The sequence below is a fragment of the Mytilus californianus genome, unplaced genomic scaffold (assembly GCF_021869535.1).
Source record: "Mytilus californianus isolate M0D057914Y unplaced genomic scaffold, xbMytCali1.0.p SCAF_8, whole genome shotgun sequence".
Taxonomy (NCBI): domain Eukaryota; kingdom Metazoa; phylum Mollusca; class Bivalvia; order Mytilida; family Mytilidae; genus Mytilus; species Mytilus californianus.
The window spans coordinates 36,389,269-36,410,068 of NW_026262734.1; the positions used below are offsets into that span (position 1 = coordinate 36,389,269).

Sequence of the window (20,800 nt, forward strand, 5' to 3'; positions counted from 1 at the left end):
CGTTGACTATATATATTCATTTTATCAACGGCATTTGTCTATTGATTTTCATACTAACATTTTAACCGGTAGTATTATAACGTATAAACAAAACAAAAATGATGAAATATTCATCCAGTAATTATAACTTGAAATTAAAATCGTTGAATTGATAAAAAGAAATACTTCATATAAACTGGTTTTTATATAGAATAGAACTTTTGTACTTACGGAACGTCACCGATCCGGTCAAAGGTATTCCTTTAAGACCATGATTCATGGTCTTTGTATAATGATATGGTTGGTTAGATAATATAAAAAGACATTTATGTTGAACTTTAAATTTGTTATCATATTTTAAATCGCCACTACTGATTTATCATGTATCATACTTGCTCATAGAAGCGTTATGACATTTTTCTCATTGGTGCATTTGCACATTATGAATAATAAAAGCGATATAGCAATTTGTATGTATGCACTATGTTCGACAGACGGCGTCATTTAATTCAAACAGTTTGTTTTGCATATAATTAAGTTTAGTGCACGGATAAGACAGACTAGACTGGCTGTAAAAGACACTGTAAGAGTTCTAATTAAAGGATGACAAAAATCAACAGGCTTATAATTTGGTACACTACACACGCGTTTAAAGAATGAATCAAGAATAAAGTTTGGCCGAAATGATAAGACGTCGACAACATAATCATTTAACATTTAGCTTTTTTCTCTAGAACCGTGTAACTTGCTCAAAAAAGAAAGACACGTAAATGCAGGTGGTATTATCATTTCAAATAATGTACTCATGAACGACTTTCAATAATTTTCTCCAATTGAACAGTAAGGGAACACGTTTAATCTTCAGCGAATCCAAAAATCAATAGACGTAGCATTATAAAGATGGTATGCGACGTTCAGTAATTTTTGCATTCATGTATATCAAAGTAAAACAAAAGATAAACATTGGGGTAAAAAAAAAAGAGAATTGCACGAAGTTTAATCAAATTTGTCGATACTATCGTGCAATTATCAAAGTTATCAAACGTGACAAATAGTGCCAGATCGACATGAGTGTATATATAAATTTCAAATGCATCTTGTGAATCTAGCAACTAAATCACAGTATCGATCAACAATTTCATGACGCCGACCTGAGGATTTGTGCAAGATAATTACAATATTACCTCTTATACACCTTGCATGTGTAGATTTTGAGTATAATGATTAGCTCCGTTAAAAAAATCGTCATAAAGAAATAAGTTCTAACATACTATTTCAACTGAGATACGAAACTTTATAGTTTAGAACAGATGGTATAATACTTTTTAATAAGAATAGCAGTACCGTATTTGAAGAGCTGCCAACGCCAATTTAGGATTTGGCAATTGCAAAAGCGTAGCGTAGCTAGTAAATGAAATATTTCCGACGGTCAAATCCAAAATTGATTGTGGCAACTTTTTAAATACGATACTATTATTCGTACTCTAATGATTTACTCGTAACATTTTTCAAAAACAATATTAGAAATATTGTAGACACGTCAACTGTGATTGCGCAATGTCGAGACAATGACACTGACTGTCAACTGTATGAACATCTACAGATGTCATTCGATACATGACACATCGTATCGGTCAACCAATTGCCTAATTTTGATGTCTTGTCATTAATATTTAGATATGAGCCAAGGATGTACTCTATTATTTAAATTCTTTTTGTCAAAAATTGAATAATTTAACTACTTTATCAAAATAAGGAGATGTGGCATGATTGCCAATGAGACAACTATCCACCAAAGTTCAAATGAAGTGGATTACAGGGGTCAAATATTGGATCTTATCATACATCCTCCTTTATGGTCAAATCTAAAAGTTAACGTCAAAATCAAATAATCCAAGTAGATATATATTTCTTTCTCTGAACGTGAACATTCATTAAAAGGGTGTGTATTTACTACTATCTTGGAATAATTTAATTTTGGATGTAACGCGTCTTCTGATTGGCTGACGTTGTTTTGTTTATCAGCTCATAGACATAATTTTGTCATGTGACCGTGACGTCATCAACGTTTTTTCATGGTTTACTCAGGTTTAAAATGGAATTTAGAATTAAATTATAAGAAATGACTGTAATATTTTTTCTGTCTATTCAAAATAACATAAAAAATGTGGTGCACACTTTAAAATAACCCGCTACGCGGGTTATTCAGTGTGCACAACATTTTTGATGTTATGTCTTCATAGACAGAAAAAATATTACAGTCATTCCTTAAATATACCAAGAAAGAATCAACAACAAAATACATAGCCGTTTTAATTTTCTTTGTTAAAATAACAACGGCCATGATACAACATGTAAACAACGATAACACTAAATCAAGTATCAACATGAAATTGCCTAACCTCATTATACAATGGTACATAAAATAGGTCGCATAGATAACAAAGTTGCTTATATCAATATTTGAAATGATACTTTGTGGAATGTATGTCAAGCATTGTTTATTCACAGCAATTCAGCAGATTTTTGAAGTAATAAAAAAAATCATTACATTAAAAAAGTTGCTTACAATATAATTTAAGTAAATGTGTTATCAGTAAGTTTATTGATTCATGCAAAAACTGGCCATTGTATGCTTTGTTACCGTATTCTAAGGAAAAGTATTCTATTTCGTGATATATTTGTCATAATTCTGTTGAAATGTTGAAATTTGAGTGGAAATTTTCAATTAGAAGTATGGAGATCCCCTTATCTAAATATATATATAGTTATGGAAAATTCCAATCAGAAGAATGGAGTTCCCCATCTCTAAATATAGATATAGTTATAGAAAGGAGACAAGTTTGGTAATTGCGGGTTATTGTATCATCACACGTCAGAATACAAAACTTATTTCTATTTAAAACATGGTGGGCGCATGCGAATTATCGTTTTGCATAAAGAGATGAGAGTTTTGTATCAAAATAAATTTGAAAAAAAAGCGGGGGAAAAGTAATTCAAATGAAAACAAATTACATTCTTAGTGAAAACAAAAATAAATTGAGTTGATTCGTGGTAGATTTTTTTAAATACTTTTACGCTACATTGTATATGTCTTTCTCTAATATTAGAAACAGTATGAAGACCTGTAGATTTGTTATTATTCAAGTTTTCAACGCAGTTAATTTAGTTCATGTTGTTACACAATGAAACCTTGTATATATATGACAGATTTCTGCATTGATCTGAGTTCATTACTCTCAAAATAAATTGACACTGGGATATACTACAAGGAAACATACTTTAGGTCTCTGAACAGCGGTGTTTTAAACAAATAGAAACAGTTTGCGCTAAAGTTGAAATGATCGCTTACTCTTTAACATCATCAAGTAGTGATTGATGTAGATGTTTATATGGGTGCTTATAATCACGTTTTTAAGATTGCTTACCCATTTGCAATACCTGAATTTACTCCCGGCTCTGTTTCATATCGGTCAATTTTTAGTTTTCCCCTGTAAAGTTTTATAGACTTTTGTTCTTCTCATCGTTTTAGTCTTTTTGGAGAAGACAATTGTCGATCCATAGTCGACTCTTTTATAATTTTATTTACTGTGCAGTGTCACAAATTAAACACTGAATTCCGGGTCATGACAACAACGAAAGTGGTAAAAAAGTATCTTTTCATTATTAAAATCAACCGAACTTTCCTTGAAAAAACAATTTCGAAACTTCAGAAATTTGCATTATGATACCAGTTAGTAATTTGGAGAAATCCTATCATTTGTAATAACGTTAAGTTGACATTGTGTAACGAGAAAGTTCCAAATGTTCGATTAGTCGGGCTTAAAATTATTTTCAATTTATATAGATCTCTGTGTTATCGTATGCACCTCATAAATCTTAAACGATATAATAAGTAATGTTAACCAACAATTCAAATAAACAAAACAATGTTAAACTTTATCAACCGGACCACTGCATTATATATGTTCATAAAATGACAATAACACTTTTTTCGTTTCATGGGTCCGACGCGCTTTTCTTGAATAACCTTGATCAGGAACGCGCAAAAACAAAAAAAGTAACACCAAGGATGTATACGTACTTGAGTATGCGAGAAGATTGTGTCCAGATTGGACATAAAACATGGTAAATTTCATCTGAAGTCAACATGGCATGATGGAGTCGAGACTTTAACTTTATTTTGATTTGATAATTTATCAATGGCGAATTTAAGATTAAACTATTATCAAATCATTTCAGTACAGAAGAACTGATTTCTAAGCCGAAGGAACCCTCGATGATCAGCAGTTTACTTGCAGTTGTATCTATTCAGTGCTTGAAAATTAAATTAACATTTTATCCTTTTCTTTAAAACTTATAATAAGAATTTAGATCTACTTACAAAAATATCCTAGGAATAATAAAACTTATAACTACTCAAACTTTCAACACTATGAATCAAAAGCAGAAAAATATAATTACGAACTTAAATTATCAGAGGAAATGTAATATACATATCACGTTCAAATCTATTATAATGAACTTCCGCCTTAATCATATCCTGTGTCCCCATAACAGCAATATACAAGGAAACAACCTCTACATCGAAAAATAATTTTCAGAAAGGCAAAAACAATTGGAATACTTCATACATGTACTTTCAATACACTTAGTTAAAAAACTTAGATAAAAAAAGATTCTTAATCATCACTTTCTTTGTTCTCCGATAAAATTATTAGATGCGAATTCGCCCTTATACCATCGGATGCTGCTGTCATTGATTCTGATTGGCTTGCTTTGGTTTTTTAAGATGGAAGAATTTCCAAACAAAAATGTATGTATGATAACAAACACATTTTCATCACAAAGAATAAAAAACATATGGATATGACTCAACCTTCAGGCAAAGTATTAAAATCCATTCGACTATTTTCGAAAAAAACAATACTATATAAACACATTCCAAAGAATGAGTTAGAAAATAAAGGAGTTTCAGTCTCGAAAATATCAATCAACGGTCGACAACTCAGATAATATCTGTTCATTTTGTTTCTTGCATGGGAGTTTGTACTGTTCATTTCTTGTTTTACATTTTACTACGTCAAATTGGATTGATCCCTGCATGTTGAAAACATTGTTGTCAGTTGGCAATATCTTTGCATTACTTGCTAATGGTACGCAATATGCAAGGTAAACAAAGTCTAAATACTAGTTCTAATTATTAACAAAGTTGTTGTTGATAGTACACACATAAAAAAACTACACCAGTAAAAGTCAAGTGGTTATTTGATGATAATTAATGCCTGCTGGCACTGATACTCCTCCATTGTTTTAAATTTGACAAAAATATATACAATATACATAGATAGGAACGTAAGGAAATGACCATTTTTTTCTAATTTCTTAGCAACTTTAATATAAAAACTTCGTCTGAACATGTCTGATTTATTTAAAGTGAAAAACAACCTACAGAATATTGCAGATGGAAGCACTCTTGTAACTTGAATAAAAGAAAATAAATCCGAAAACCGTACTATTATCATGTAGGTTTTCGATGAATGTCAGATGATACATCAGATTTATTTGTTCTATTATTGTACTACTCTCAATATACAGTTTCATATAATAATACTAACAACCTTTATTGAATATGTTGGATTATTATAAACGACGTAGTGTCTCGAGAGTTGTGGTTTTCGTTTACACAGTTGTTTACGAATATTGTACTTATGAACACAAAAACAAAGGCAAAACGCCATTTCCCCGTTAAACATCCGGCCATTGAATTTTAACAAAGAAGGAAGTTATAACTTATGACATTTAGCAAGCAAATAAAGTATAGTAAATTAGTCTCGGATAGGAAATGAACGCCCCCCCCCCCCCCCTTTTCTACAAAAACAATGCAATACTGGTGAACATTGCTAACAAACTAACAAACTTAAAGGAGTTTCGATTTGGAATTTGTTATATACGTACAATTCTGTTTAATTATGGTGACACATATTGAATGACTGTATGTTGGTATAACGTTCAGCCTTTAAAACTTATATTTATTTAGAATCAAAGTTATTGTGTTGGTGACCGTAATATAAAGATAACTAAATATTTTGAAGTCGTAACATGTTTGAAAAAGTGAGTCAACTTATTCGGACAAGTACAAACAATAGAAATAATAATTAAAAAATCTTCGGATTCTCAATAACCAACATTTCAAAGAGTGCTACTCAAATATCGCAGTAAAAAAATGAAAACAATGGATAAATTGCATGCGTCCGAGTAGTTTTTCTCGATTAACCTTCACCAGGAAGGCTCAAAGCCGATTATTTGAAAGCCAAGAATGTACAATAAACGGAACAGTTAAAGAGCTTTATAACTAGCAAGGACTTACAAATAATAGCCAAATATATTTAAGGCCAACTTTTCCTGAGGGAGATAAACCTTAATTTCTTTATAACTTCTAAATTATAAGCGGGCACGTTCAGAAAGATTTGTTAAAAATCATGCCAATTTCAAATTCAGGATACTACAGAAAGTAGAATGGCTACTTCATGTCTTGACCTGCTCATCGATATTGAAACATTTAGACGATTTCTAACAGAATCTCTAAATGACTATTTTAACTTTGAACAAAATTGTAAACTTCCATATTTCAATAGTAAAATACCCTTTGCTACATCGTATTTGTTAACATGTCACTTTGAAAACGTCTAGAACTCGATACTACATGAATTTTACTGTCACATCATGAACTGGTTAAACGATACGATGTGTCGGTGTCTCACCTCACTAGCGACATATTTCCGCGGTCTTCAATCTTAAGATACCAGTTCAGTTGGCTGATTTGCAATTATACCGATTACATCCCATTCTAGATTATGACATATTTATTGATATTCATTTTGATTATCGAACACTAAATAAACTTACGGTAAAAGATTTCCAATTGAAAGCCAACTAAATATTATGGCTCAACACCTATGAACATTCAGTCCAACATTCTGTCTACTCTAACATTTTGGGATAGTACAAATTCATGTTTTTCTCTGCCTGTTGATGACGTCTTTACAATAAATCTATTTGATGTTGGATGTTAACCAATTGATATTCTAGTCTTTGATACAGATAAGTTGTTCTTGTCTTTAAACTAGCTTTCGGTAGCTGTGAGTACTCTGAGATCATTAGTTTGTGACTTTAGCCTTTTTGTGCTTTGTATCGATCTAATGAGTTAATATGGAAACATTAAGATGTTATAGGATTGGCATCTCTCAAAAAGAGACCAAATCAAGTAGAAATTAGCAACTATAGGTCACCGAATAAAGGAAAATTACCATTATTGCTTAAATATAAGCATTTATCACATTCACACTTAACTTTTCACCAATTATTATATTAGAGGTGGGTTTTGATGCTCTTATTTCAGACGTCATGCAAACATATACCTGTGGTCTTCAATGTAAGGAATTTTACCTAACGTAGTTGAACGTAGCTTATTAAAACAACCAATGAAAACTACTTACGAGAGCTATGTAAAGATAAGTAAACGCTGCTTACAAAGGTTCAGACGGAGTAAAATTAGCAAATTCTACACACTAAAACATGCACATATAATGTTTCAAAACAAACACTTAACCAATTGCATCAAATACCGTAAATACAGTCCTACGAGATATACTATCACTGTGACTTTCCAGTTATTACCGATAATGAATCTCTCAAGATATCGACAAAAGCCTCAATGTTCATGTACATCAAAACAACAAATGAACATAGAATAAAGACTTTTGGTGGACTTTTGTCCACACAATAAGACCACAAGTTTTAAAGATGTCAATACAAAAATCGTTAATAAGCGGCGTTTTCTCGCGGTAATTTTCCTTTCAAGTAAATTGATACTTTAATAAATATCGTGAGGAAAACATGTTGCCAATGATGTTGATGTGGTTCCTTACAATTTCTTTTAAATATCTTCAATTACAGTTATAAAGATGTAGCAACAATAACAAAAGCTTCCATTTGTCGACATTCCGAACTACTTTTGTCCGTTCTATTTTGGAAGATCTTTTACATCTTCTCTATGAACATTGCTTCACGTGACAAATAATTCATAGCGACACCAATGTCTGTTATGTAGAGATTACCATACTCAATATAGAAACAATAATGATTCAAATGCATATATATATGGCAAACACTTTAAAAAAGGTTATGGTGAGATTGTGTTAATCCTTGCCTTTCCGGTTATCGAATCATAAAAGAATGTTATATTATTAAATCACCATCTTAGCACTCTAAAAAATGGTAAACCCCAACACATTATCTATATTCAATTTCCAAAACCATAAATCTGTACTTCAGTGGTTGTCGTTGGTTACTGTATGTCATGTTTTTTTTTAATAAATCGGGACTTTATCGAATATTTACAACAATAAACGATTTTTTTTATTATATGCAGCAAGTAGCGACAATCCTTCGATTTCTGATGCGTGGCTTCAACAGACATAAAATTGCAAGGTTGAACATATATCCATAAACAGAGGTTTTACAACACAATATATAAACACATATCTTTTAAAAAGCAGCTGAACAAGGCTAGACTTATAACATCGATACTAAACTCAAAAAACGAATTAGAAAAAGACAAAAGACACAAAGTACTGATGTTAGAGTACACACAGTTACTGAACGCTAGTCAAAGTTCAATATCAATTAACAAATCAAGTGGATTTAGTTTCAAGGAGCAATAATTAGTTTAAGAAAAACATGACATTATGCAATGACAAAATACAAGTCTAGACAGGATGTAGCATTATACGTGTAAATAACTTGATAGCACTACATGTTTAGGTATGAATCACACTTTAAAATATAAAATCTATGAAAGTATCAATAAAGAAAATTTAGGGGCAAGCTGAAGCCTGCCTCCGGGTGTGGGATTTTCTCGCTGTGTTGAAGACCCTTTGGTAGCCTTGGTCTGTTTTCTGCTCTTTGGTCGGGTTTTTATCTTTTTGACACATTCCCCATTTCCATTTTCAATTTTAATATTCAAAGATCGTAGCACATTGATATTAAAAGTATAACAAAAATACCGAACCCAAAGGTCAAATCAAAAAAGGGAAGTCCATGAAAACTGACAAAATCAAACGTTAACAATCAACGGAACGAGTGAAAAACAACCTGGTATATGTATTTTCCGAAGAAATTGGTGGATTAAACCTGGTTTTATAACTAGCTAAACCTCCGACTTGTATGACAGTTGTTTATAGTTCCGTTATATTGACAAAATTGGTTGAGCCTATCCACCTGTTTAAACAATAACCTTTAAGAATAAGTTTATTCAAATGAGAGATAAATTTGACCATCAAAAACGTTAAAGAAAATGATTGTACATAAATTTACAGAGTCTGAAACGTTTTTCTGAATTCACTTTATTTTATGGTATCTTTGATTAGTTTTTAAACCTTTGAGTCGGCTGTAGATGTAGATGAAACGTGCGTCTGATGTACCAAATTATAATACTGATATATTTGAGGAGTATATTAACGTAGTCTACATGGTGTCGTTATTAAGTCATTGCCTAAAGAGGTAAGCGTTTATTTGATTAAGAGGTAAGTGACAATGTTCTTGAACTTTATACTTTATTTGGCCCTTTGAACTTGTTTTTTTAGAGTGATTAAGTAGTTTCATATCACATGTAAGATTTGTTACATAATATGAGGATTCTCATATATAAATGGGATAAGGGGTAAAGATTTAATGGTACATTAATATTCAAACTTGGTAATGAATTTCAAATACCTGCAACAGATAACATTATTGATAGTGTTTTTCAACTTCCAAACACAGAAGGGATTCTAACCTTTTTCATAAATAGAAGTCGGACGACACTTTATGGCCGATATTGTGTAATCCATTAGTTCAATGTAATGTTAAATGTTCATATAAAAATAGAATAGCTGTAATCATTACACAAAATCGAATACTCAAAGGGTTCCCTTATGTCCACAAAGCATGTTTTCAAGTGAAAAGTTATGAAATTGAGAAAATTTGACCCTATAATTATAACTATAGAATATCGATGGTTTTTCTAACGACGGGATGTTTCTCACCTATAATATTGTCAAAGGGCGACAGCCGTGAGAAGATATGTAGCCGAGAAACATCCTAGAGTTTGGAAGACCACTAATATTCTATAGCATAATAACTCTACTTTTGTACAAATCTTGGAGAAGTCGACTAATGCTATTTTCCTAGGCAACGTCAATGAATATTCACATGACGTCATACATTCTCTTTCTACTCGTCTGAAAAACCTTTATCACTCGAGTAGCGTGATATGAAAATATACCACTAATTAAGATCAAAGCAAAATTTGAGAAAACAGCGATAATAGTTTTGTTATTTTAATACTTCTCTTCTGATGACCCAACCAAATACCCTTAAATATTTTTGTTTAAAAACACTTCTATATACATTGAGATGACATATTCTTGTTACAAATACCTGTTAAATGTAACCTAGAACTTAAACCTACTCCTACTGCATGCTGAAAAAGGAACAGCTGTTCACCCCTCCGATTTATTTTGGTTGCGCCATCCCGCGAGATATTATTTGTAATTGTTTCCATACAATTGTTTGTCTTTGAATTAACTTTTAATGAGGTGATGTATTTTCTGACCAAATCAGATTGATGACTCTTGTATGGAATCTTTTTTTTTTCATTTTTCTTACTGCAAGTCTTTATATTTTCATTACAAAAGTAGAATTCCATTAATAGTTTGACTGATAGATTTTTGGTGTTTTAAGCCTACTTTCATCACTATTGGCACTTTCATGGCGGCCAGATATTATTGGTGAAGGGAGCACCCGGAGAGAACCATCGATCTTCAGTAGTAATCCATTAATAAACATATTATCTCAAAACTGTATTTGACAATCATATAATATAGAATAAAGTCTTAATTAGAGCGAAGTTATTGAAATTTTGTTCCTGTAATTTTTCTATTCGGCCAAAATAATATGCAATCAAAGGCATAATATCTCTAACTTTGTTTAAATCTTTGAGGAGTCGTATAGTTTGTATAGAATTAAAGCATTTACTTTTCATTTTCCTGGAATCGTTAAAAAAATACTTACAACATTTCAGTAGTTGTGCAACTTTGTATGACCTTTTTAAAAGTGTGAAAAGTAACGAAAAATGCTCACATTGGTACCTAACGCCAGGTACGGGACACCTAGGAATTCTCGCAAATCATTTAAGAATTAATTCTATAAATTTCAATTCGTCAGTGGCAAGCAACGAAGATATTAATTCCATAAGTTTGATATTGTATTAACTACTACAAAAAAAAACCAAGCAAGCCCAAAAGAAACAGACGATACAGGAAATAACCATCAAATCAAATTTACAAGTACTTATCGACTTACCGTTGCAAATACTCTACAAACGTCGTTGACTTCCCTTTTCATTATCGCCCGTGTTTAAGCGTTAGTATGCTAACCGGTGGGAACGAAAACAACGTTATAACTTCGGAGTATCCTAATTACGGGGATTGTGTAGTTTTTGTTTATTAAAAATGAAATGTAGGCATTTTCGCATTAAGGCTTTTTTCGATGAGCGAATATATAAAGGTTAGACGATAATAAGTATATACAGTATGCTACTAACATATTAAAGTAGCTCATCTCGCACTCAATTCTTGCGTCATGTAACTTTTTTTCCCACAGATGAATTAAGGTTCATCAAAACTTATTTCCGAAAATGAACGTATTTACATTTTAAAATTTATTTAAGGAAAATCAAACCTGTGCAGCTATGAATAGTTTTCAGGTCTGGCATGACCTAGATATATATCAGAATATCAAAAACTGGTTTTGATTTTAAGATTCTTTTGTTTGATCTATGTTAAAGAAGGTAACATAAACAAACACCTGAATGTTATTCAATTCTGTCCACTTAGTTAGTTTAAATCACCTATTGTTATGCCAATATCTGTTTTCCCTCTATTGTCCGCATTCGTTAATATAATACAATACCATTTTTATCTGAGGAGAACACCTCAAATATTCGACCCAAATATTTAAATTTTATTTGGACACTATATGTAGCGACAAGAAAAAATGACAACCGCATCTAGGAAAGTTTTTTATTTTATCAAACACCCTATTCATTCTAGGTCAGGCCATACTTTTAAGTTCTTCCAGTTGCATCAGACGAAATTTGAGTTGTAAACACGACCCGGTTTCCAAAAAGGTTATGATAAACTTAAAAGATTCATAGCATTTGATGCCATGTTAATAGAATCCCATAAACTGATTTGAAATTATACAACAAATGATTTTCAAGAGTTTATTCAAAACTAACACATTTTCTTTATCCTTGCTTATCATCCTTTTAGTATTTACATTTGAATGCATAGTTACTTGAAATAAAATAAAAAAGGTCATATCTATGACATTAAATGTACGTAACAAAATGGTCACTTACTGTTATCTGTAATCTAATCCAATATTTATCTACACACAAATATTTATCTACACACAAATATTTATCAGACACGTCATTCTATAATGTACAAACTAAAACTTACTTCCGTGGTGTCTTTACTACACAGGGAATATATACATACGTGTTATTGCATCAATTATGTGTATACACAAGCCATACTAACGACATCTCAATGTGGACAAGCCTTCTCTAACGTGATATAAATCAATCGTTGATTCCATTTAAATTGTTAAATAGACGACAAGTTATATATACCTTACCTGTGTTCGCATTGATCGTTACATGCAGATATAGTTTCACCTTGAATTCAATTTAAATAACTGTTATAAAATATCATTACCTGGATGGACGATAGCCAAACCCAAATCTCTTTGTCCTGTGGTTTATTTTTATTAAAAGATAAGTACGGGTTGCTATGTCATTATACATAAATTAATTTATAGTCTGATTCAAAAAAGTCTTCTTTCATTTTCAATTTGTAAATAGCAGACGACATGGACATTACATACTGTAAATCCTCGATGATTATGAATCGGTTGGGTAGGAAAACAATCATTGAATGCTCGAGATTTATCAAGGACGGATATTGATAAATTGATAAATTTCACATTAGTCATCATTAAATATTAATATGATATTAACATATGCTAACGCTCTGTTGTGCTTTGCATTTTAAAGATTGTCCGTCCTTCAGTGCTGATTAGACATGCCAGTTGCGTAGTCACGACCAATGTTATCATTTAAGTATAAAATAACATTATGCTAATTGACTTGTTTCGTGTAAATTTATATACATATATATATATATGTAGCATATGTTGCCCGACAATACAATATTGCTTTAAATCTAGACAATTAGAAACATATTGCAAACGCTATGGTGATTCTACAAATGTGAAGACTTATTTTCAAATTAATGTTTAATATGTTAATAAAACTGTGTTATTGTAAATATAATATTCCTTGTCACGACCTGGAAATTAATGTTGAATAAAAAACAGGAAACAACGTAGTTCATTTCCTTTGTCTTGTTGTTTTATCTCACATGGGAAACAGATGGTGCTAGGCAACGCACAGTAAAATGTATATTCAATAGAGTTTTGACAATAATTCATCACACAAAACTAAGAACTCAGTTACATAAAACAGTTTGTAACTGACGTGCTTTTTAATAACACAAACCTTTTTGAAACTAAATTAAATATTTTCGTCAACATAATCATTGATATTTTGTGTTTTGTTCCAAAATATAAAAGGCGGAAACCCGGTTTTAAATGCCTGAATGTGATACGACCAGGGATCGGTCCTTTTAAAAGGGCAAGCTAGAAAACAACAATAGGACACTTTACACTAACCGCGGGATAATCTAGTATTTTAAAAGGTGTTTAAAGTTTGTTTAGTTTCCGGACATTTTTAAAATGATGAAATTGTTTACAACCCTGTTTTTGTACGTCCGATATAATATGAAACACGAAAAACCGACAAAGGTCATTCATTATTTTACTAATACGGGAATAATACATTTGGTAAATGAATAAGTCAGGACTACTTCAATGTTTTTACTATTTAAACTTAAAACAATTTTAATTTAACTCAGCAATGAATAAACATTGTCTAAATTGAATTTTATAATGTTCAATAACGGAAACATTAAAAGCGCAAAATAATATATTTCCTGGGCAGATTTCCTGTTCAAAAGCTTATTGTTCCGAATGACCTTATAATCTTCATGCGATATATGAAAACTAATTGTGGTTCAAATATGTTTCTCACAAATAGAAAAGGTAGTAAATGTTTTTAGTTTAACATTGAATTTTTTTCTAGTCTTACAGTAGATACCCTTGTTTGTGTGTTGTAGACACGAATACGTTTGCATTTCGCGGCATTTGTCTTGTAATATTGAAAAGAGGGGGGGGGGGGGAGGGTGTGAAGTTGAAACTATATTTCGTAATACATCGAAGTGTTCATATAATAATCAGAAAATAAAAACAAACAAACAAACAAATAAATAAATTAACAGAAAAAGCAAATACCAAAAAGATAATATTTCAACGTGTCAGTTGATATGTTCTACGTCGATCTAATTAAAAACAAATGTAAATATTCTGCCCTGACAAAATGAACTGAAAGAAATTAGGTTAGTTCCGTGAAATGTATTATGATCGATCGTTTGTTTTACTTCATATAAATGAACATCCAATGTGCTCTATCTCAGTATAAGCTAACGTTTCCTCCTTTTTTATTTCATTTTGCCTCTTTTTTTCTGTTTTTTTTTTTTTTTTTTTTTTTATTTGTTATATAACATCCATTAATTGGACGTATCGCCTAATTAATACTTACAACACTTGTAAAGCAGAGTCTGTCTACCCTTCCTGATCACCTGATATCGCTCCCGGATTTTAGTGGGGTTCGTGTTGCTACGTTTTTGATTTTCTATTTTGTTTTTTGATAGAATGTTGTTTGTCTTCTTTGTTTGTCGTTTTGTTTTTTCCATGGTTTTGTCAGTTTGCTTTTGATCTATCAGTTTGAATATCCCTCTGATATCTTCTGGCTCTTGTTTACAATTATGTCGATTTACAAATATAAAGATGTAGGTTCACAATAACAATTTATACACTTTTTTCCTGCATGTCAACGTTCTCACATTTTTATATTTCAATCATGAAGGTCTAAACACGTTCACAGACACATTAAGCTCATGACCAACTGCAACATAAACTATGTGTACTTTGGAGTAAAAAATGATAACACAGTTGCACCATAAGTTCAATTTTAGGGTTATTAAAGCTTTATGTTAAAATTCATCAAGTTAATAACCTAGATATGCTCAGCAACAATGATACTTGAAAATTTTGTAATGTATCGTTATATATTCGGTGAGAGCACTATCATACTCGCTTCTTTTTCGGGCTCTCAGCTTGTGTCTATAGGCAATAAAGCCTACATGGTGTTGCAAGAGGACACATTACATATTTACAAGTTTCAAAATTTATTGTTTGAAAATCAAGTAACGCTATTAAAAAAAAAATTAAAAGTTGTTATTTTTTTCGGAATTTTTGTTTTAACGTAAACAAAATCCAGAAAGCCGTCTATTTTAATTTCTGGTAATTTCAAAATTTTTTATGTTGATCATTACTTGCGGTAAATAAATGCAAAACATATGTGATCACAATTTAAAAGTAACAGTCCCTTCACATTTTTATTTCTTAATTTACGGTATTTCTTTCGATCTCTAACCTCATATGCATATAAGAGGAATTCATTTTTGAATGAATGAGTATTTATGTAGATTGATCGTATCGTTAAAATAGTATGTTTGAAGACGTGTCTACATACATTATAGTCAATTTTGACCCAAGCGTGAACCTAAAAAAACACCCTACTTTTATGTCAAACATTCCAAGTAAATCAAGAGTGAATAAATTAGACAAATTAGTCAATTACATATAAAAACCTGTCTTAAGTGCAGCTATCAAGCAAGTTGACGGCTGATTATGCATATTTCGCAAACTCACTGAATTCATACCTTTTGGAGGCGAGGGAAGCAGTAAAAAAGAACTACACCTGCAACATATGAGGAAATAGTGAAGACTTAGCTGTAATTTTTAAAAACTGGTCTTACCTTAAAGTAAGACATTTTTACGTCCTCTGGCTTATTAATTAAAGAATAGCTAATCAAAGAATTTGAATGTCATAAAGACGAGGCGAAAGATTTCAAAGGGATAATCAAATTTCGAAAGTCAAATAAAAACCAAAAAAAGTATGGAAGAAACGAAAAACGACAAAAATACAATGATACGAGTGAATGAACAAAACATTAATTTAAGAATGTACGGGGGAAATGCAACTACGTATGTAACTTTGTTGAAAACGTCTTGACAACGTACAAATATGTAGGCCGTCATGTAAGTGGAAATACAGGATTTGTTATCACTTGTGAACCACCGGTTTAATTTGATTGGGAAATCATTGAATTTCGTTGTAAACAATGTAATAAAAAAATATAATGTTTACACACGGTCTAACGTATTCTTGGTATTCTGATTTATTTTCGAAAAATACGATGACGATGTTCTCAACAACATGTAGAAAATCAATGAAATGAGTGCATTTAGCACATCTATCCTATATAATATTTCGAAACTGCGTGAAGTTGAGCTTGTAATGAGCTTTAAGTTGTTCAATGGTTTGAATATGTTGAATTTCATTTTTTTCTGTTTGTTTATCTTATAAATCAAAGTCTAGCACTTTTTCAAAATAAAATTTTAAAGCAAACAGAATGATGTTTTTAGGGATATTCAACTGATCAGAATTGTGATCACCTGAGATCACCCCCAGTTTTTGGTGGGGTTCATGTTGCTCAGTCTGAATTTTTCTATGTTATGTTTGTATACTATCGTTTGTCTGTTGGTCTTTTTCTTTTTTAGCCATGGCGTTGTCAGTTTATTTTCGACCTATGAGTTTGAATGTCCATGTCGTATCCTTCGCCTCTCTTTTTCGTGATCAGGTATGAATTATAACTTTGTACTTAAGATACATTTTTGAATTAAGATAAAATCGTTATCTAATAAGAGAAGAACGTGTATCGTTGTTGACACTGAAAATGAGGTCATAAAATTAAATTCCTAACATCAAGACCAACATTGGGCACACTTGTAATTTTAGAATACTTTGAATGAGTCTTACCGTTTTATTCCCTACACACGTGCACCGCTGACATAAATAAAAATCAAATTTCTAAATTTGCATACGATGCATTGTATTAACAACAGCATTTGAAGAAATGTATTTATAAAAAAAAACTGGTGATTATCACATACAGTGCACAGTATTTTATTGTACCTACAGCAACGATTGTCGACAGGAAACGACGAAAAACTATATAACTATACTTAGAATTAGATTGTTTTCTACCCATTTTAGTGCAAATTATGCAATCCTGAGACTTATTAGGAACATGCACGGTCATTATGTTCAGAATATGTTAATAATGATATATGACTGTTATCTGTGAAAGAGAACGAAGTCCGGATAAAAATTTATTTAAAATAGCATGACCTATAAACACAAAATGATAAAACAGTAAAATGATTTCGCCATCATTTTTCAAAATTTTCAATGACACTGATTGCATAAAATAATTATCATTAAAGAATAATCAGTTACTGGTACATACATAAGTAGAAATACCCTTCGTCTTTGGCATACTTATCGAAGAGTGAACAACAGATCAACCGTCTTTGCAAATTGTCAACAAAACAAAACGAGTTTTTAATATAAACATATAAAAGCATTGACTATCGAGCTTGTGATACCCCTTGCATGCCCTCTTTCAATTTGAGGGCGATTCGACCCAATGGTGGTAATACAAGACTGAAAAGCGATAAGAAAAAAAATCATACTTATCAACAGTGTTTTACACCTGCCACTGATTTATCTTTTACAAAATAACTATGCGAATTATTAACTTTTGTTAAAAAGAATATTTATACAGACAGCTGGATGTTGACCTCTGTGTCATTAAACACATCGTGTTTTACAATTTACAAAATTACAATCTCTTGTGTGCGAACAAAATGCAGTGTAATTTTCATTGGAACAACTACTATGGGTTTTTCTAACTGCCCTGACTACCCATGAGGGTCTTGCACGGTCATTGAAACAGTTTGAAAGTTTCCATTTAAAAAGGAAATTCTTTAATTCATGGCAACAATTGCTTTTAAGTTTAATTCTCCAAGTTTAATCATTGATGCAGTTCTGATGTTTAAATAGAGTTACAGTCCGTTACTGTCAAAACAATATATCATATTCTTATTTATTAAGATTTAATCATCAAACATTAAATCAATTTAATAAATTGAGAGTATCGTCTGCTCTAAAAGAGGTAACTTTTCCTAATTGTTAATGACATGATCATCTTACTTTTACTTACAAAATTTCATAAGCGGCTTTCCCGCTTTTATTTGATATAACATTGCATGCTTTTCGATATTTCTTCATTGCGTGATTTGAACTGTTGGAACACACCACAAATACGCCCTATCGCACCCTTCAGAGTATGTTTTCGTTTTTTTTTTTTATATTTTCAGATATTAAAAACAACAGCGTCATGGATTGGATATAATGTTCACAGTATATGTTATTTTTGCTGAATGGCTGAATTTACAACAGTTTGCGTCTGGTAGCCAAGTTGTCATTTTTAGAAAATATATGCTGGTTACATTCAATGTTTTTATCTTGGACTTTGTCGATGAATGCAAATTCGTTGGCCCGTTGATATATAGTTGTATTGTTTTAATGAATCCATGACAAAAAATTGCCAAAATTGAAACTTATTATTTGCTGTTTTTTTATTATGATTATTGGATAGTTTGTCTTACAATTTGTTTATAATAAGGCAATCGGGAATCGTTGGAATATTAAGACTGAATTTATTATGTGATTGTTATGAATTTTGGTTACCTTTCAGACATGTATATCGAATCGCTAAATGCCGCTTTTTTTTACAAATACAAGTTAATAAATCATTCAAAATGTCTACAAAAAAACTTTGCATTGCCAACAGGTTTAGAATATCATGTTGCAAACATGTTACATGCATGTGACGTTAATTTGACACCAATGTTATTTTTCAACATTGATTTCAGATTATTATTAACAAAACAGCTGACAGATGTTGAATTAAATAAGCATTACATTCTAAATTTAGATTTCAATTGTTGTAGGAATAGGAAGAAATCACTTAAAGCCTATTGCTGTCCATGTCTAACTTTTCGTGCTCAATCATACATAACACTTCGGTCCAAATTTCAAAGTAATGTCATGTCAAAACAATAACTATTTGAGGCTTGTGCTAAAGAATCAATCTAGGTTTTATTTCAATATCTGCTCACTGGTTCCCGAAACTACAAATACAGGTATATATTTCTGGTCGTAGACAAAACACTGTATGTCCTCTAAACTTTCTAACAGTTTTTATCCTCAAAATTAACATAAGTCACTGATACCAACATTACCCAAAAAAACACATTTCTTTTAAAGTTAAAACTAGCAGAAAGAAGAATTTTGTTTTCAAAATGTACTACTTACCAGGATCCCTTTCATGACCGGTCCGGAACTCTACACTTTTAAGTGAATTAATTAGAATTACGTTTGTGTCTAAACCTTTGTCATGTTTGTATAAACTTGTGAAAAACAGGTCAATAACACCAGGTTTGAGCTTATTCATTTGAATATTATATTTCAATGTGTGACATGTTTCAATATTATCTACATGTAATTGTATTGTATAAATATCTTCGCGATAATAAATGGTGAAATTATTTCAAAATGTGAGGTTTTTTGTGTTCAAATTATAACTTGAAATTTAAATTAACTCCTGGAATTCTTCTCGTCATTAAATTTAACGAAAATTTGCTGTGCTCTTTTACGTATTGCTTTTGATTTCAATGCTAAGATTAAGATTACAAATCAAAAATAGAAATGCTGAGGCACGTGAATTCATTTTAATATATGGAAGTTGTCTGGACCTGTTAAATGACAGAAAAATGAATTACATATTTGACATTGAAGGTACATGCATACGTCAAAGAGTCATGAACATATTAACAGCTTTCATAAAGATGAACAGCAGGACGTAGGTCTCCATCCGGCCTTCCACAATTGACATACTTTGAAAATTAGAAGATATTTAATAGTGCTGCTGATGTAAATAGTTCATCAGTTTCTGATTAGTCGAATTATGTATTCATTATTGATTATGACCATACGAGTTTGTGCTCCTAAATATGGATAAACACAGAAAAAAATGTTGCAACGTCGAATATGGGTTGTTGTCCTCTTTGTGTATGCGATTAAATGAAGTCAAGAATGACGATGCAACAAAAATATTAAGCCATTAATCTGTTTAGGAACATTGATATTTGTAAAGTGCTTGAAACGGAAAAGAAATGCAACAGTAGTTTGATGTGAAGTTACTTCGACAGTTTATATTCTGAGTTGTTTAAAATTATCGTTAAGTATTACAGCTTATATCATAAGTTTGAAAACTAGCACAGTTAGACCATGCTAATGTCAACTATAATTCCTGAATGTTTCTCGTTCTTACACCAGATAATTATGGTCACTTTGTAAAATGAATGACTTTGTTTATCACAATGCATTGGCATGCAAACGATGGTGCATGCAGAACACATATCATCATTATTCTTGAGGTTCCATACGATCACTTCTTTTCTCATGGTATTCCGTATTGGCCAAAATTCAAATGTCATGTTGCTTTTTGAACTAGTATATACATACATATGTCATGGTAGTACATATTGGCCAAGTTTT

At 31.2% G+C, this 20,800-nt stretch overlaps 1 protein-coding gene across 7 annotated transcripts in view; it reads right to left on the reverse strand.

Annotated features, from left to right (window-relative positions):
• Positions 1-12,843, reverse strand: part of LOC127711835 (uncharacterized) — a 63,715-nt gene extending 50,872 nt beyond the window's left edge. The window contains exon 1 of one of the 7 annotated variants that reach the window (XM_052217994.1): positions 12,807-12,843. The gene's annotated coding sequence lies outside the window, so the exon portion shown is untranslated. The other 6 variants (XM_052217990.1, XM_052217988.1, XM_052217993.1 and 3 more) reach the window with 6 other exon arrangements.
• Positions 12,844-20,800: the final 7,957 nt, after the last annotated feature.